Source organism: Platalea leucorodia (genome assembly GCF_965183815.1).
Source record: "Platalea leucorodia genome assembly, chromosome: 5".
Lineage (NCBI taxonomy): Eukaryota > Metazoa > Chordata > Aves > Pelecaniformes > Threskiornithidae > Platalea > Platalea leucorodia.
In genome coordinates, this window is record NC_138827.1 from 77593832 (window position 1) to 77608428 (window position 14597).

Consider the following 14597-nt stretch of genomic DNA (forward strand, 5'->3'; position numbering starts at 1 on the left):
TTTATAAATGAACTCCTCAATCTATGAAGTGCCTATATTTTGGAAAATACACTATTGATACCTAGCTTTTTTTTCTGGATGTAGTTCTAATAGCAGCTTGGATATATCCACCAGGATAATGCTTCACTTACGTGTTTCCTTTTAGAATACAATCTATCCACAATTTGTTATGAAGTATATTTGAAAATAAATGTATTTAAAAGTCAATCTTAAGCATAATTTTTCTTTGGATATCGTTTGGACATAATGTTTTCAAATTATGCACTTCCCATTTTTACTTATGAAAGGTGAAGTTCTCTCGTGTCCAGCATACGGAGTTGATTGTCTGTCCAAATCTCAGTACCTCTGTGATAATTTAGCAACATTTTCAAGAGTTTGTCACAAAACATGCTGAAAACATTTGAAAATCTGGCCCAAATTTGGCATGAAAACTTTGAAGAATCGCTGAGACTTTGGGGAGAATAAAAGGAATGATGAATCTTTCTTTCTGACACATTAATTTTAGATCTTACTGAGAATATTTGCTAATGTGCTATAACAAAGAACTGCAGCCTATATTGATGGGCATATTGATGGGCATATTGCAGCTTTTGAAAATTTAAATATCACTCCAATAACTCATCTTTTCTTTCCCAACTGAAGTTATAGTGGACCATTATGGAAATTGATAGCACCACCTATTGATGCTATTAGAAAACTGCAGCTCATCATAGTACTTTGCATAATTTTAAAAAGCAAGAAAAAAAATAAATATATAATCTCTGCTATTTTATTATTGAAGCAGCCAATTGTGCAAGTGATCTGATTCAGTTATTCAGATGCCTAGTAAATGTTATTTAGAAATGTTATTCAATAAACTTCAAAGAATGTTTTTGGCAGCTTTGTCGAGAAACAGGAGTATGCTCCCATGTTTGTGCAAGACCCATTCATTGTGCAGTGCATAAAGAGATGGTCCAGTGGAAATGGTGGTGCTGAGGCAACAGCAAATGCATTATGAAAATATAGGATATCTAAATGGTTCATGGGGATGCTTTCTTGCAAAAAGTACTTCGAAATATGCACCCCCTCTTGCACAGTATGTGTTTAAGTTGTTCCAAACAACACTGTGTTGTTGCCGCAGCACAAGCCCCAGCCCTGCCAGGGGCCATGGGTGACAGGGGCTTGGGTAGGTACGGGACCTGCTCAAATCAATCGGTCTCGTTGCAGGTGCAGATCGCATTGCAAGACCAGGGCACTGGATGTCAGATTTATAGGCCTATTACTTTCAATCTCATTTTTGTATCCTTTCCCTGCTAGCCTTTAGCAGAACTATTTTAGTTGTTTCCCAAACCACCTTTTCTTGCACAATATGAAAAGACCTGGTAAAAAATAACTCTTAGCAGTTCAACAATTTTTGCCCTTAATCTCACATAACACACACGAGTTTAACTCTTTGCTGTCTGCTGCTGTATTCAGGGTGCCACAGCCCAAATCTGGGAAGGGGAAGAGAGAAATACAGGTGCTTGCAGATCACATAGGGTACTCCTAGAGCCCTGCCAGTAGTCAAAATACTTTGGAGAAGAATGGATCTGTGCCCGGAATGGATTTCTTAAGGCCAAATCTCAATCTAATTTAGCTGTTCGTTACCTCACAAGACGTACCCCTTACACTGCTTTTAACAGGCTCAGCTGAGGGTGCTGGGTGGAAGGTAAGTTGGTGCAGGGACTGCCTGTGCCCAAGATCTAGAGGAAATCTTTGTCTCCTCTGCCCTATCCTAACTATGGTCTTGTGCTCTGTGTTTGGGTTAAGATCTAATTCATTGCTCTGTACCTCTTGTTTTAATTCTCAGGTACAGAATTGCTTTTGGGTAGTTTTCTCCAGTGTAGCTGACAAGCAGCTTTTTGTGTGTGCTGTTTATGCAACATGAGGGCTCCCCACAACACTGATTTGCACCAAGTAGTAGCTCAAGCTAATAAAAAGTTAGTGAGAGAACCTGGTCGGTAGCTGAGACTAATGCTGCATTTTGCTTGGCAAAGTAGATATATCTGTGTCATCTGACAGACCTTTAAATGATCCATGTTTGTCATTCAGTTGAGATTTTCTTCTGTACTAAGCTCAAAATGCAACCAGGGTTGCTATGGGTTAATATTTTAATAGCTGTTATGCCCTGTTCTATTATAGAAAGTCATAAAGCATCTGAATTAAAAGATGCTGCTCTTCTTCAGCATGTTGCGAACAGTGTAGTTCCCTACAACTTCTATGCACAGTATATGACCATCGGATTGAAATGGAGTTAAAAAAATGCATGAATTAAGTACTTCTAGGGCCTGAGTCACCCTGACAATGGCGTCCTGTTTCAGAAGATGTTTCATCTTCTCCTTATGGCTGTGCAAAAGAACAAGTATATCAAAAGAAAAGCCAAGTGAAAACATCAGGAAAACAAGACCATCTAAAAAGCAAGATACCTAAACTGGAGAAGTAGAACATTGGTTTTCTATCTTTTTCTGGTCTTCTCATGTTTCCTTTTTCAGACGTCAGGCCTAATATGAGATGATTTTTAATCTGATGTTATAATACTAACTCAGCAACATGTTTCAGCCTGTCTGGCTTTGCCTAACAGAAAGAGTGGCAGGATCCCTGCGCTGTCTTCTTCCTTTTATCTTTTGGTCTAGGTTTTTTTTGTTATTATTATTATATGTTGTGCAAGTCTGTCATGTGAAAGGCTGGATCATGAAGATATCCTGCCATCCGCTGTCCAACAACTCACTCAAATTTCTGAACGAAAAAAAATATTTTATTTTCTTGCCTAGTTCTGGAAATGTTCATGAATACAAATAACATGCAAATGACACAGGGACAGTGGTATTAGGTATTGAAATGCCCATTGTGTATTTTGTACAAATATATTCATTATGCTAGAAATACATGATGACTGAGAGATGGTCCCTGTTGGTCAATGGTGGCTACAGTTGATGGATAGAGATTATTAAATTTTATTTTAATAACAGGTAGTGACAAAGTGGCTCAGTGCCTAACAATGCATACAAGTATCTGCTATATAAACACATGCAAATATATTTTTGTAACAGTCAATGAAATCCTATTGCTTCTCTTAGGTTACAAGAAGATGACAATATACGAGTCCATATGCACCTAAAAGTATATAAAATTAGGAGAACTGAGCAAATTTTTGGTGGGTCATTCAAAATGTGTTTCCTCACAAATTCAAGGTTGTCAACATGTGCCAGTGTGGGTCTCTGGGCCAGGCAGGCTGAGTGGACAAATGCAATGACACGTCGCAGATGTTGCATCTGGGTGTTCACCACTGGCTGGGAAGGCAGCTTTAATTGTACCAAACCCCACTGCCTCAGTGGGACCTTCCTGTGGTCATCGGTACTGACTTCTGCTGCCATACGTCATCAGCGCTGCCGTGACCAAGAATGCGCTGCTGGGGCTGTTTCTGGGGCCAAATCTTGCCAGTGTGACCTACTTTCTGGCCTGGTGCCTCTAGACCGTGCAGCCCCTTAGCACACCTGGGCAGAGGTGTGCCGCTTACCAGCCTGACCAAGAGAGGGTGTGGTTGCCGGACATGCTTGCTAAGGGTAGACTGTATTCTTAAATGCAATAAGCCATAGGTTGCTTGTAACGAATGGCAAACCTGTGACTGATTTTAGGTAATGGGAAACAGAACACAGCACTTGTGAAGGGCACTAGGGCAAGGAGCAAGACCCTCGCAAACCCAGCCTGGGCTGCGTTACCGAGTCAGCGCGTGGGGCTGGAGCTGTGGCTCACCAGCTCAGTCAAGGGGACCAGCACGGGGGAAGGCTTTTGCTATCTTTAAATCTTTCTGCAGTCTCACTTTTTAAAACCAGCAGAACAGAACTGAAGGGCTTGTGGGGGGAGGATTTGCAAGGTATGGAGACACCGTGCTGATGATTTGACAATAAATGTTCTGCAATTACAGCTTCTCCCACTCCTCTGACCTTCTGGCCCTGCAGTGCTTGTTACGAACAAGGTCTGAGCTGCTCTGAGTTTGAAGGACTGAGTTTGACTCAGTCTTTGTGCTCTGGCAAACTCCCACTGCCTTCAGGACAAGTTTGATTTAATATAAGAACTAAAATCCTTGGGGCTTGGCCTTAGGAGAGTAGTAAATGCAATCAGCTTCTTTGGTCTGACAGAATGAATAAACAGAGGCTCCGGGGCACTCGGCATCAGCAGAGGTGGCAGAGATTACAAGGGAAGATCTGGATCACATTACTGATTCCCAATTCACCAAAACCACTTGTGAAAGAGACATGGGTATCACCCTGGACAGCCCAGTGAAGGGCTCCCCACTGTGCCTTGCAGTGGTTAAAAATCAAATGAAAGGTATCAGTCTGGAGAGCAAAATAACACAAGAATATTAGAATGACGTTATTATAAAAACCTTTCTTTGTGTTCAGTTCTCATTACTCTGACTCAAAAAGGAAATAGCAGGAATAACAAGAGCTTGTACTGGGATGATGGAAATTTGTGGAGATGTGAAAAGACTTCTGAATGAAGAGAGAGTGAAAAGATTGGGACTATTTAATTTAGATGAAGATAAACAAGAAGGGACATGACAGAGGTACAGCGGGTAACAGATGCTATTGAGAAGGTAAATCCAGAACCACTTTGCTTCTTCTCATGACACCTGAATAAAAGGACAATCAATTAAATGGATAAAATGCACATTTCAGCCTAAGAAAGGAGGTATTAGAACTCATCTTAAAAGTCTTACTGCAATGAGGTGCAGTCCAAACCAAGTAGCTAGTGAATCTTGAAAAAAAAGAGTTAGACATTTACAGTCTCTTCTGAGTTACCTTAGATAAACTGTACATGGCTTTAGGGGGAACTAAGCTCTCAGGTTTCAGGGTCCAAGCAAACAAATAATCAAGAGGCTCCAGGAAGAGATCTCTCCTACATACATTTATTCTGTTTGCCTGCCATGGGCTTGTTGCATTTCCTCTAAAAAACCTGAAGCTTTGGTAGGAACCCCCCTTCGCTGCATTAGATGGACCATTATTTTGAACTGGTGTGGCAACTATCTTCTAGAAATTTGGCTTATGAAGTAAATGGTTTTACTTTTCCATGTTATAACCCAAACCAACTATCCATGCAATATCTAGGTTTGTCCCAAAGAGATACCAACAGAGTACTGCATTATTCCTGGCTAGTTGAGGTCAGTTGTGCTGTCCCACCTCTACGCCAGCCCTGACCATACTTCACTGCAGGTTACTTTTCTTCCCTAGCATTTTTCAGGAGAATGCCTAATCTCTGAAATTTGTAACTGCCTTGGGATTTGCACAAACAAATGCAAATGACAGGGGGGCTGGAGGAAGGGACACTCACCAAGTCCTTTTTGTTTTTAGTACCTTGTGTCTCAGGAATTTATGTAGCCTGGCACTGTCCCTTGGGTGAACTGAAATGAATGGTTTAAGTTCACATGCTCAATTTTGTAATTACTATAGGTTAAGAGCAGGTAGAAGTAATGCTGCTCAGCTAATGAGCAGTAACTAGTTTAGGCGTGGAAATTCACTCTCCATGACTGTCTCTACACACCCACACTCTATCTTACCAGGGCTTTGCATGTGGGTAAAACTTAAACAAACTAAATTAAGCAAAGGTGTGTACGGAAATTTTTCTTCATAATGTCTTCCACTAAGTTGGTGCTAATAAACACTGCCTCTTCTTTCATTCAGTATGAAGTAAGGCAAGTCCACAGACCTGATTTTGATCACTTGGGCGTTACTGAAGTGAATAGCAAATGCAGCTAGAGAGATTTTAGTTAAGATGATCAGGCTCTGAGGGATAAGTCTTTGGGAAAGAACCAAAATATGAAGAAAGAGATGATTATATGTACCTCTGAAAGCTGCAGGAAGGAATCATGGCTGGGTGCTCCCTTGTTTCTTTTCCTTTTGCAGGGAGGAGTCAGGATTACCTGCTAACTCATTTCAGATGCAACTACTCAGGTCTGGGCTAATTTAAGGGTAAAGAACCTAAATACACTTTTTTTTTTTTTTTTTTTTTTCCTCTGAACAATTACTGAATGTAGTATCTCTCCATGAAGTTACTGTCTTATGGCTTACACAAATACCTGGTGAGGAGGGGGTTAGCAGTTTACTGCGTGAACTGTGGTAAGCACTAAAGTTTATCTTTTCACTTCTCTTTAGTTGAATTACTTGAGCACTACCTCCCAGGAGGCACACTGCATATTATATGGTTACATGGTAAATGTTATTTTTTAAACTATGTGTGGAGAAAAGAGCCAGAGAATGAATACCTGAAAGAAGTTACCAATATAAAGAGAGATTTGTCAGAACTTACTGAAAATATAATTTTTTGTGTCCCAGTGCATAAAATGGGATAATTTTATTAAAGTTGTATTGATGGGAATACAATTCTTTGTCTCTATGATGAGGAACAGGACTGGCAATCTCCCTGTGCTTGTAGGTGTGCTAGGGCTGCAGGTGAGCTGGTAGCGGTCTGGCAGAGCTCTGTGGAGCAGGGGGCTTTCGGCATCACTGTAATTCAGAGCCTTGGCTTGGCTTTCCCTAGGCCTTTTGTTTAACAGATGACAGGTTTGCCCTTTATGTACTCCAGCTCCAGCCTCCCGAGTGAAAAACAAAATCCACAGCAACCTCTGAAGTTTTTCAAGTGTTTTTGCACAAGGTTCCCTATGTGAAAATGTCATCGCTTTGTGTGCTGCGGCTGGAGGGTCTTTGGGGCTGCACCAGGTTGCTCAGGACTGTCCATTTGAATTCAACTGGGGTGGTGCTCCAGACAATTTTCTGAAAAAGCTCAAAATCAGTTTGTTTTTCTTAAGCATTTATTGCTTTCATTTGGGACCACACTCTCAGCAGGCTTGCAGACAAAGACCAGATTTGGAAACAGCTTGGTGCTGGCTTTTTTGCAAGCTGGTGTCACGGCTGAAGCAAGGGCCTCCTGAAAACTGGGTCCTACAACCCACAGTATTTATTGCTGGTGCTCTATGTCATTAGTGAATTGGGAATGTGAGGGCAGAAATAAAGGAGATTGATACGGTTTGGGCTTTTATATATAAGGACGTTACATTAGAGTGGCAATAGACTTGGTAGGCATCAGTCTCAGACCACACCTGCAATATTGCATGAAATCCTGGAAAACACAGCATTATGAAAATATTGACAAACTGTTGAGAAGGTGAGAGGAGCAACAAAGTAATCAGAGCAGAAGGGACCAAATGATGAGGAAAGATTAAAAAAAGCCAAGTGCCATATCTATGACTTTGCTAGAAGATGATTGATGGGAAACACAGACAAGTTTGAAGGGAGCTTGAACTCCAAAAAAAGGAGAGAGAGAGAATAGTTAGGACGGTACAGGAAGGTATAACTAAGAGTGATGGGGTGAAATTAAGCAAGAGAAAATTTAAGCTGAATCTTAGGAAAAAATCATTACTGAAATATATTAGGCTGCTGAGTGATTGTCCATGGGGAGCAGTGCAAACTGCTGCCTGTAGATTGTTTAGCCTGGGCAAAATGTTTTCAGGCATGCAGCCGAGGAAGTTCCAGAAGCAGCAGACTGATGTATGCACCTTCATCAATACTTTTACTGTTTCACAGGTATCCTTTACAGGCATAATTTACTTAAACCTTGAGGGTCAAAGTGGCTTTCATCACTCACCCTTGTTGAAATTGTTGGGAGTGAGATGTGTGAACATCTAACAGAGATTTTGGTCTGAAGGGCTAGCTCTCCATTAGGAGTGAGGACCAGAACAGCAACGTGCATCACCACAACCAGCCCCGAGCAGGGTGTAGGAGCCCTGTGAGGATGTGGGGCGTGCTGTGCCATGTCGTGCTGTGCTGTGGCAGTGGTATCCACTGAGGCATCTCCACGGCAGCCTGCACCAGTGGGGCTGACTCACTTCCCACCCTCTCCAGCCCACAGGCATGGTGCCCTGGGGGTGCTTGTTCTTTGCTTTGGACACAGAAAATCTTCCCAGCAAAGAGCCACCATTGTTCTCAAGCCAGGTGGAAGGAAAGCAGGAAAGCCTTCCTCCCCAGGTGTGCCTGAGCAAGGTGGTGGTGGTCCCTTTTGTGAAAGCTCAGTGTCCGCTGTGCTCACTCAGCATGTGGAAACCTGTCTCCCTAAAAAACTTTCTGGGGAAGAGGTTCAGGGTGGCATCTTGTTCACTAGGAATGCCCCTAACTGAACGGGGGTTTGAATGCGTGAACTTTGCACTCCCTGGTAGAAACTCCTCAAGTTTGTAGAGAAGAACTTAAATTTCTTGGGCTAGAGAGTGGCAAGAATAAAGCCAAATAGTCCACAGGCCAGGCACCCGCTGGGAGTAGGAAAACTTGTTTCATTCTCCGCTTGGGTGTCTTCCTTGAGAAGTAATGCTGCTGCCTCCTCTCTTTGCATTTCGTGTGTGACTTGCATCTTCTGGGTCTGCTGCAAGCTCATGGTGATGTAAAAAGAAGAAAAGCTTGTTTGTGGATCCCAATAAGCAATAGGAAGAGACAGGCTGTAGGCTTCCCAGCTTGTCAAGATTGTCAGGACCTCCCTGGAAACAGACTTTTTAGGGACATCTCAAAAATCAATGTTGAAAAATGGAAGGCATCTATGGATTTTGGATGGCTTTGGAGACAGCTGGCAGCTTGATGGGGGTCTGAGGACTTCAATTTTCGATAAAGGTGGGATAAGCAAGTTCTTGAGTAAGAACACAAAAGTCACCAGGGTGACTTCTGGGTGGCCAGAAGTCCTGCTGGTGATGAGACAGTGTATTTCTTTGTCATGGGGGGCTTCTGCAGCACTCATCTTGCATTTGTGAGGGAGAAAAGTAGAAACTAAGCCCGATCATTTATGTTTCTTTCCTCTGTTAACAATTTTGCTCCATAATGCTTCTTATTGTTTTTAGAGTTCTGGTTCTGTTTTATAACCACTTGAAATAGTTTTGAGGTATTTTTTCCTCTGTTGCTGCCCTTTGTCTTTTATTCTATATATTCACTACTCCCTATCTAAAGAAATTCTGCCTAAATTCCTTGAGGGTCTGACCCTTCCCTTAGCTTTAGTTTATACTCCTTTGTTCTTGTATTTGTCATAAGCTCAAACAGCCTTGTAAAATCTCATTTCTGTTCCCTTCAGGATTGTGTATTCCTCTATGAAATATTTTCCCCACCCTCCCCTACCCTCCTTCTTCTTAGAAAAGTGCTTCTATTTTAGTAACTGTTTTGTACAATTAATTTTTAGAGTTCTGGATTCTTTTGTCACTTTCTCCATTACTGCCTCCATTACACGTTATTGTTCTGCACTACGTTTTAGTTATAAAATAAGGTTTACTATTTTTTTGGATATTCAGCACTCCATCTTATTTCCTTTACATTCTCCTAATTTTTGTCTTCAGCAGTTCAGTACAGGGCTCAACAAATTGTAGGCTGTTTGCATCACATTCTCTTTTCAGAAAAGTGTATTCTGATCTAGGTTAGCTGCTGCTCACAATGGAAGACGTAATCGCTCTTCCCTGAAAGCTTTAAGTTGTGGGCTTAATTCATCAAAATGATCTTATACAAAATCCCGAATTACAAAAACCTTAAGTGGAAATGGGAAAATCACCTTTGTAAAGTCTCTTTGACTTTATGTTCCTTTTTGGCAAGAATTATAATTTTGAGCCTGTACATTAGACTAGTACTGCAAACTGCCCTACTGTCTATAATATAATACAAATTATTTTAAAACCAGACCTTTATCATAAACAGTGCTAAGTAGGCACACTGTTGAATCCGTATAAACACATTGCTGCAGATAGCTTAAATTGAAGAGGAATTTGGCAAGAAGAAAGTTGATTGAAGAAGGGAATGAAAATTCACAGTGAAATGTGTTTGCTAGTCATACACGGGAGCTGAAGGCTTCTGCAACACGTGTCTCAAACAGCTCATGCTGCTTTTTAGAACAATATTTTCCAGTTTCTTTTCCCTGGAGTGTGCCATTAGCTTCAATCTTCCATTAACTTCCTTGGTAACTTCTTGAAAGAACTCTCTAGAGATGAGCACGTCTCTGGAGGACCAAATACCAGCTTGATGAAATTGAACAAATGAGTGATTTTACTGGGAGGCAATTTTGCTGTTTGTCTTTTTTATTTTGACTTCAATCAGGGAATAGAAAATCTGCTATCTTATGTTTTATGAAATATGGAATAGGTATTAATCTGAACACCTCATGATTAGTCTACATGCTGCACTGGCCAGGAACTGAAAGAAACAAAATATAAGCTCTATCAGCTTTAACATTTGTAATAGGTATTATTTGTAAAATGGGATTCTTTATTCTGCAATTGAACGTGTGAACTTTACACGTGCAATTGAAGCGTGTGATCTTTACACGCTTCCTGGGGTTTGAGCTGTCTGCAGAAGTTTCTCAAAATGAAATGCAAAATTCAGCACAGGCTTCTTCTCCAGACATGGATAGTTCCAGGATGAAGCTTTACAAATAGCATAGCCCACATCTTAAATAATTCCTTCCCTTTATCCAAACGAAATACAACTGGAGACAGAGCAAAAACACTTCATCTTTTCAAGCAATATTATCCCAGAGTATTGTACAGTGTTTTCTAGCAAACACTGTCAACTTACAGGTTCCTACAATATTTAGTAATGAGTAAAGAAAAAATAATTTTTTGTTGTCGGCTGAAAAGTATCACAGCTTTATGTATCTTGAGTGAGTTTATGGGTTCCAGGGTTCCTGTTGGCACCACACAAACATAGTTTTCTGAAAAGATAATGATGCTTTAGAGTAATTTGGCTTCAGGGCAGCTTTGCCCGAGCCAACTCTGTGGTAGTTCCCTTATTGCATTTCAGAGCTCTCTCCTAGCAAAGGTGCATGCTCTATTTCAGGAGCGAAAGGGTGCGCATCTGGTCTTTGTGGTCTGTGCCATGAGCCTTGGTCGTCCAGCTAAATGGTGGGGGCTGGTTCGTTTTATTGCTCAAGGCTGGAGCTCTCCCTGTGGTGTTTCACACAGAGCACGCTCTGGTGCAGCGCCTACCCCACAGATTTCACAGAGCCAGTCTCTCCAGTGTGCCCCTGCCCCGGGCTGTGCACCTGCCCCCCTACAGCAAATGACCTGAGTGCTCCCATGCAGCAAAGGCAGCAATACGGCTGCTGTTTGATGTGCACTGTGGTGCTCCTGCTCCATCAGTAGCTGCTGTTCAGGAGTTGGTGGCACACTCCAAAACACACATACATGTACAGACACACACACACACACGTGTATATACATATATACACACACACACGTGTATATATATATATATATATATGTATTTTTAATTTCCTCTATGAGATAGGGACACTACTACTAGCAGAAGGGACCTGGCCCATTCAGGAGTCCTCAGGACCTGTAGGCACAGAAGTGTTGTGTGTCAGGCTGGGACTGGGATTCGGCTGGGGAAACTTCCCGGCAGTGGCCCCAGGTTTGGGCGAGATCCCAGGAGATCACAGCCAAGGCCTCTCACTCTTTCCAGATCTCAAGTTAAAACAAATGAAGCCAGATGGCCAAATATTGTTAAAACTGTTTTGCTTCCAGACTTTTGTTTTTATGGTATGCTGTCATGATGTGAGGATATGTCAGGGTGTCAGACAGCATAGGGCCTGCCAAAAAAGCAGAGGAGGGCTGTTCTGGGATAAGGGGAACAAAACCTGGCACAGGCTGTGTTCATACCCTCGACCAGTGAAGTTGTCTCTTCTTTACCTGGGTTATTTTACATCGCAGCACAAGAGAAAGTGAACATACAATGATTAATGTTTTCCTCTAGCGAAGCCTTTCCAAATCAGTTGATTCCCAAATTGTTGAGTTGGGAATGGTGGTGGTCTGTGAGGAATGCCACTCTTATTCTGGAGCACAGGGCACTCCCTTTCCTTTAGCTCACAATATTAAATGTAAGAAAAATGGATCCAAGCAGACTTTATAATGAGTAGGACCAAAGAAAAATGGCAGCATTTCAGTTAAGTGTAATGTCTTGCATTTCACATGAAGGCGGTTGTCATGAGCAAAAACCATTTTCTCCATATTCTACTTTTAATATTTTTTTAAAAAAGAGAATCCTTAGGCAAAGGATTTTGTTTGATTTTTACAGCTAGTCAATACAGAGACAAAAAGTAGTTTGACATTCAGTAGAAACTTAGGAAGAAAAGGTAAAGAAGTCCTCCGTTTCCAAATAAAATTGTCTATGTGTAAGTCATCCATGGGAGTCAAGGAGATTTCTCTTTACAAAGATCAGGGAGATCATTGCTGTCACTGTGTAATTTTTCAGGAAAAAGCAGTTTTATTCTTTTTCACTTCACATACACAAATCAGAAACGTGCTATCTAGGCTCAAACTGTGGAAAGTTTCCCATGAAGATAGTTGCTGTGATGAACAAGACCGAGTTAGTGGGCTTTTTCTTTGCTATTTGAAAAATCGTCCAGGACATCGAGATTTTGAACAAAGCTGATTACCTTGCCATTATGAGTGTATATTACCAGCTTCATGCTGGATAACTGCAGCAAATATCCTCCTCTTGATGGGATGGCAGACATCTCCTTGCTGCATGGTACAAAAACTGCTGTTGGTTTTATTGTTTGATGAAGGCAAAATTTAGCGTTGGGGTAAGGAGTTAAAATGACAATAGGGACTGGCCACCAGCCTGCTATCAAAGCAGTACAGAAAAGACAGGCTTAGCACATGTTTCCAACATCCTCTAGCCTGTTTCAGCACTTTAGAGAAAACAGATGCAAATATGATGGCTTTCATATAGTGCTTTGCTTTTGTACTGCAGCTGGAAATTGTGTTTTTATAGTGCATATACCACATTAGAGTCCTCTGTGTTCCACAATAATAATTTTGGTCTTTATCACTGTGCAGCTATCATATAGTCTAGGAGCTTAGCTGAGCTCTTGCAATAGCTTAACTTTTTTATTGACAATCAGAAAACAGATCTTGGCGTTGTGGCAGGAGCTGATCTTAGTCTTGCAGTTTATTGGGCGATATTCAAGTTGTTTGTACAGCTCTGTAGATATTCTGGATACTTTGCTGGCAAATATAAATCCAGTCTCTGCCCCAAGGAATTTACACTCAAAATGCAAGGTGGCACAGGAGGAGAAGAGAAAGCAGGAGATGACTAGGAGGAGGACCAGGAGTAAATCATCAGCTTGTAGAGCAACATTAGCATCAGCATTGTGAATACTGAAGTCACTGAAAAAGCTGCTCTTTTTGTAGATTGTGTTATTTTCTCATTAAATATTCAGTTTTACAGTGATGTTAATGTGTAATCACTATGAGACCATGTAAGTAGCAGTTGCTGGAGGTCTAAAGTCGCAGGTCAGTGTACTAATCACAGTGCGCCGCGCCAGCCAAACAGCCATGGGGTACCAAGCACAAGGCAGCAGCGTTACCCTGAGCATACTGCTACCACATTGCTTCTACACAGGAACACTCATTTTAGGATGTGATGCCAAATCTGCCAGTCAACACACTGTACAAAATAGTTTTCTCTTTGTCACTGAACAATTTTAAGGATAAAGGCCAGCGCAGTAGGGCTGTAATCTTGTTTATTCTTCGCAGACATACATGGCTCTCTAAAAGCCTTAGAGATCATCACCCCCTTGTTATCATAGCAGGTATGCACCTTGTAATCTTGCTGTACTAATTGTTGAGAAAATGTGCTTGGTAGTCCTTCACCGGCAGAATCCCAATTGCCAAGGTAATTAATAGTGTTACAGACTTCAAGGCCATAATGCTCATCAGTTATTAATTAGCAATTCATTTTACTGAATAAATAATACTTATGATTGATGATGGAACTTGTAATTGGGCACTAGTAGTGTTTCTCAAGGGAACAGCTTCTCTGCAAGTATTAAATATGACAGTAACAGCTCAGAAACCCAAGATCATTTAAGAAAATCTACTCTAAACAACTGTGACACAACTAAGGCATTTACATTCAGTGTTGGAAAAGTACAGCTTAAACATCGGAGACTTGCCTATGGCAACAAAATGCTACTATTTTTGTCTATTTTGCTTATATTTTGCTTTGCTTTAAGCATTGCCTCCTTATAAGGAAACGTCCTATATAATTTTATGGCATGCATTACATTGTCTTTATGAGCTTTCATATACATTCTTCACAAATTCAGAAGATAGTATAATAAAGGAAATACTTTCCCAAGCACAATAACCAATTTAAAAGGAATTTGCTCAGATTAGATCTATTTCAGATTAATAGATTGTGGAAAATCAATTTTATTTTGTATTAGTTGGCACTACTTTTTTGGCATAAATAAAATTGAGCTTAGCCCTCCACCCCCGGAACGGAAAGAGAAGCTGGTAAATAAAGCAAATAAGCTGTTAGTTTTAACTGGGTAGTCAACAAAGACAAGTATGGGAGGTCAGCTGCTGACCAGATGCTGCCTTCAATTAATATTCCAAGCCTAAAAAACATTTATCGTTCAGTTTAGAAGGGAGAGCAGCTGAGTCATAAAAGCAGCCCACAAAAGATATTTTAAAGCATTTATAATGGCTAAATTGCTTGAAATAAATTAGCCCCGAAAATAAACATATTTTGTACAGTCTATGTGAACCAAATTTCTTT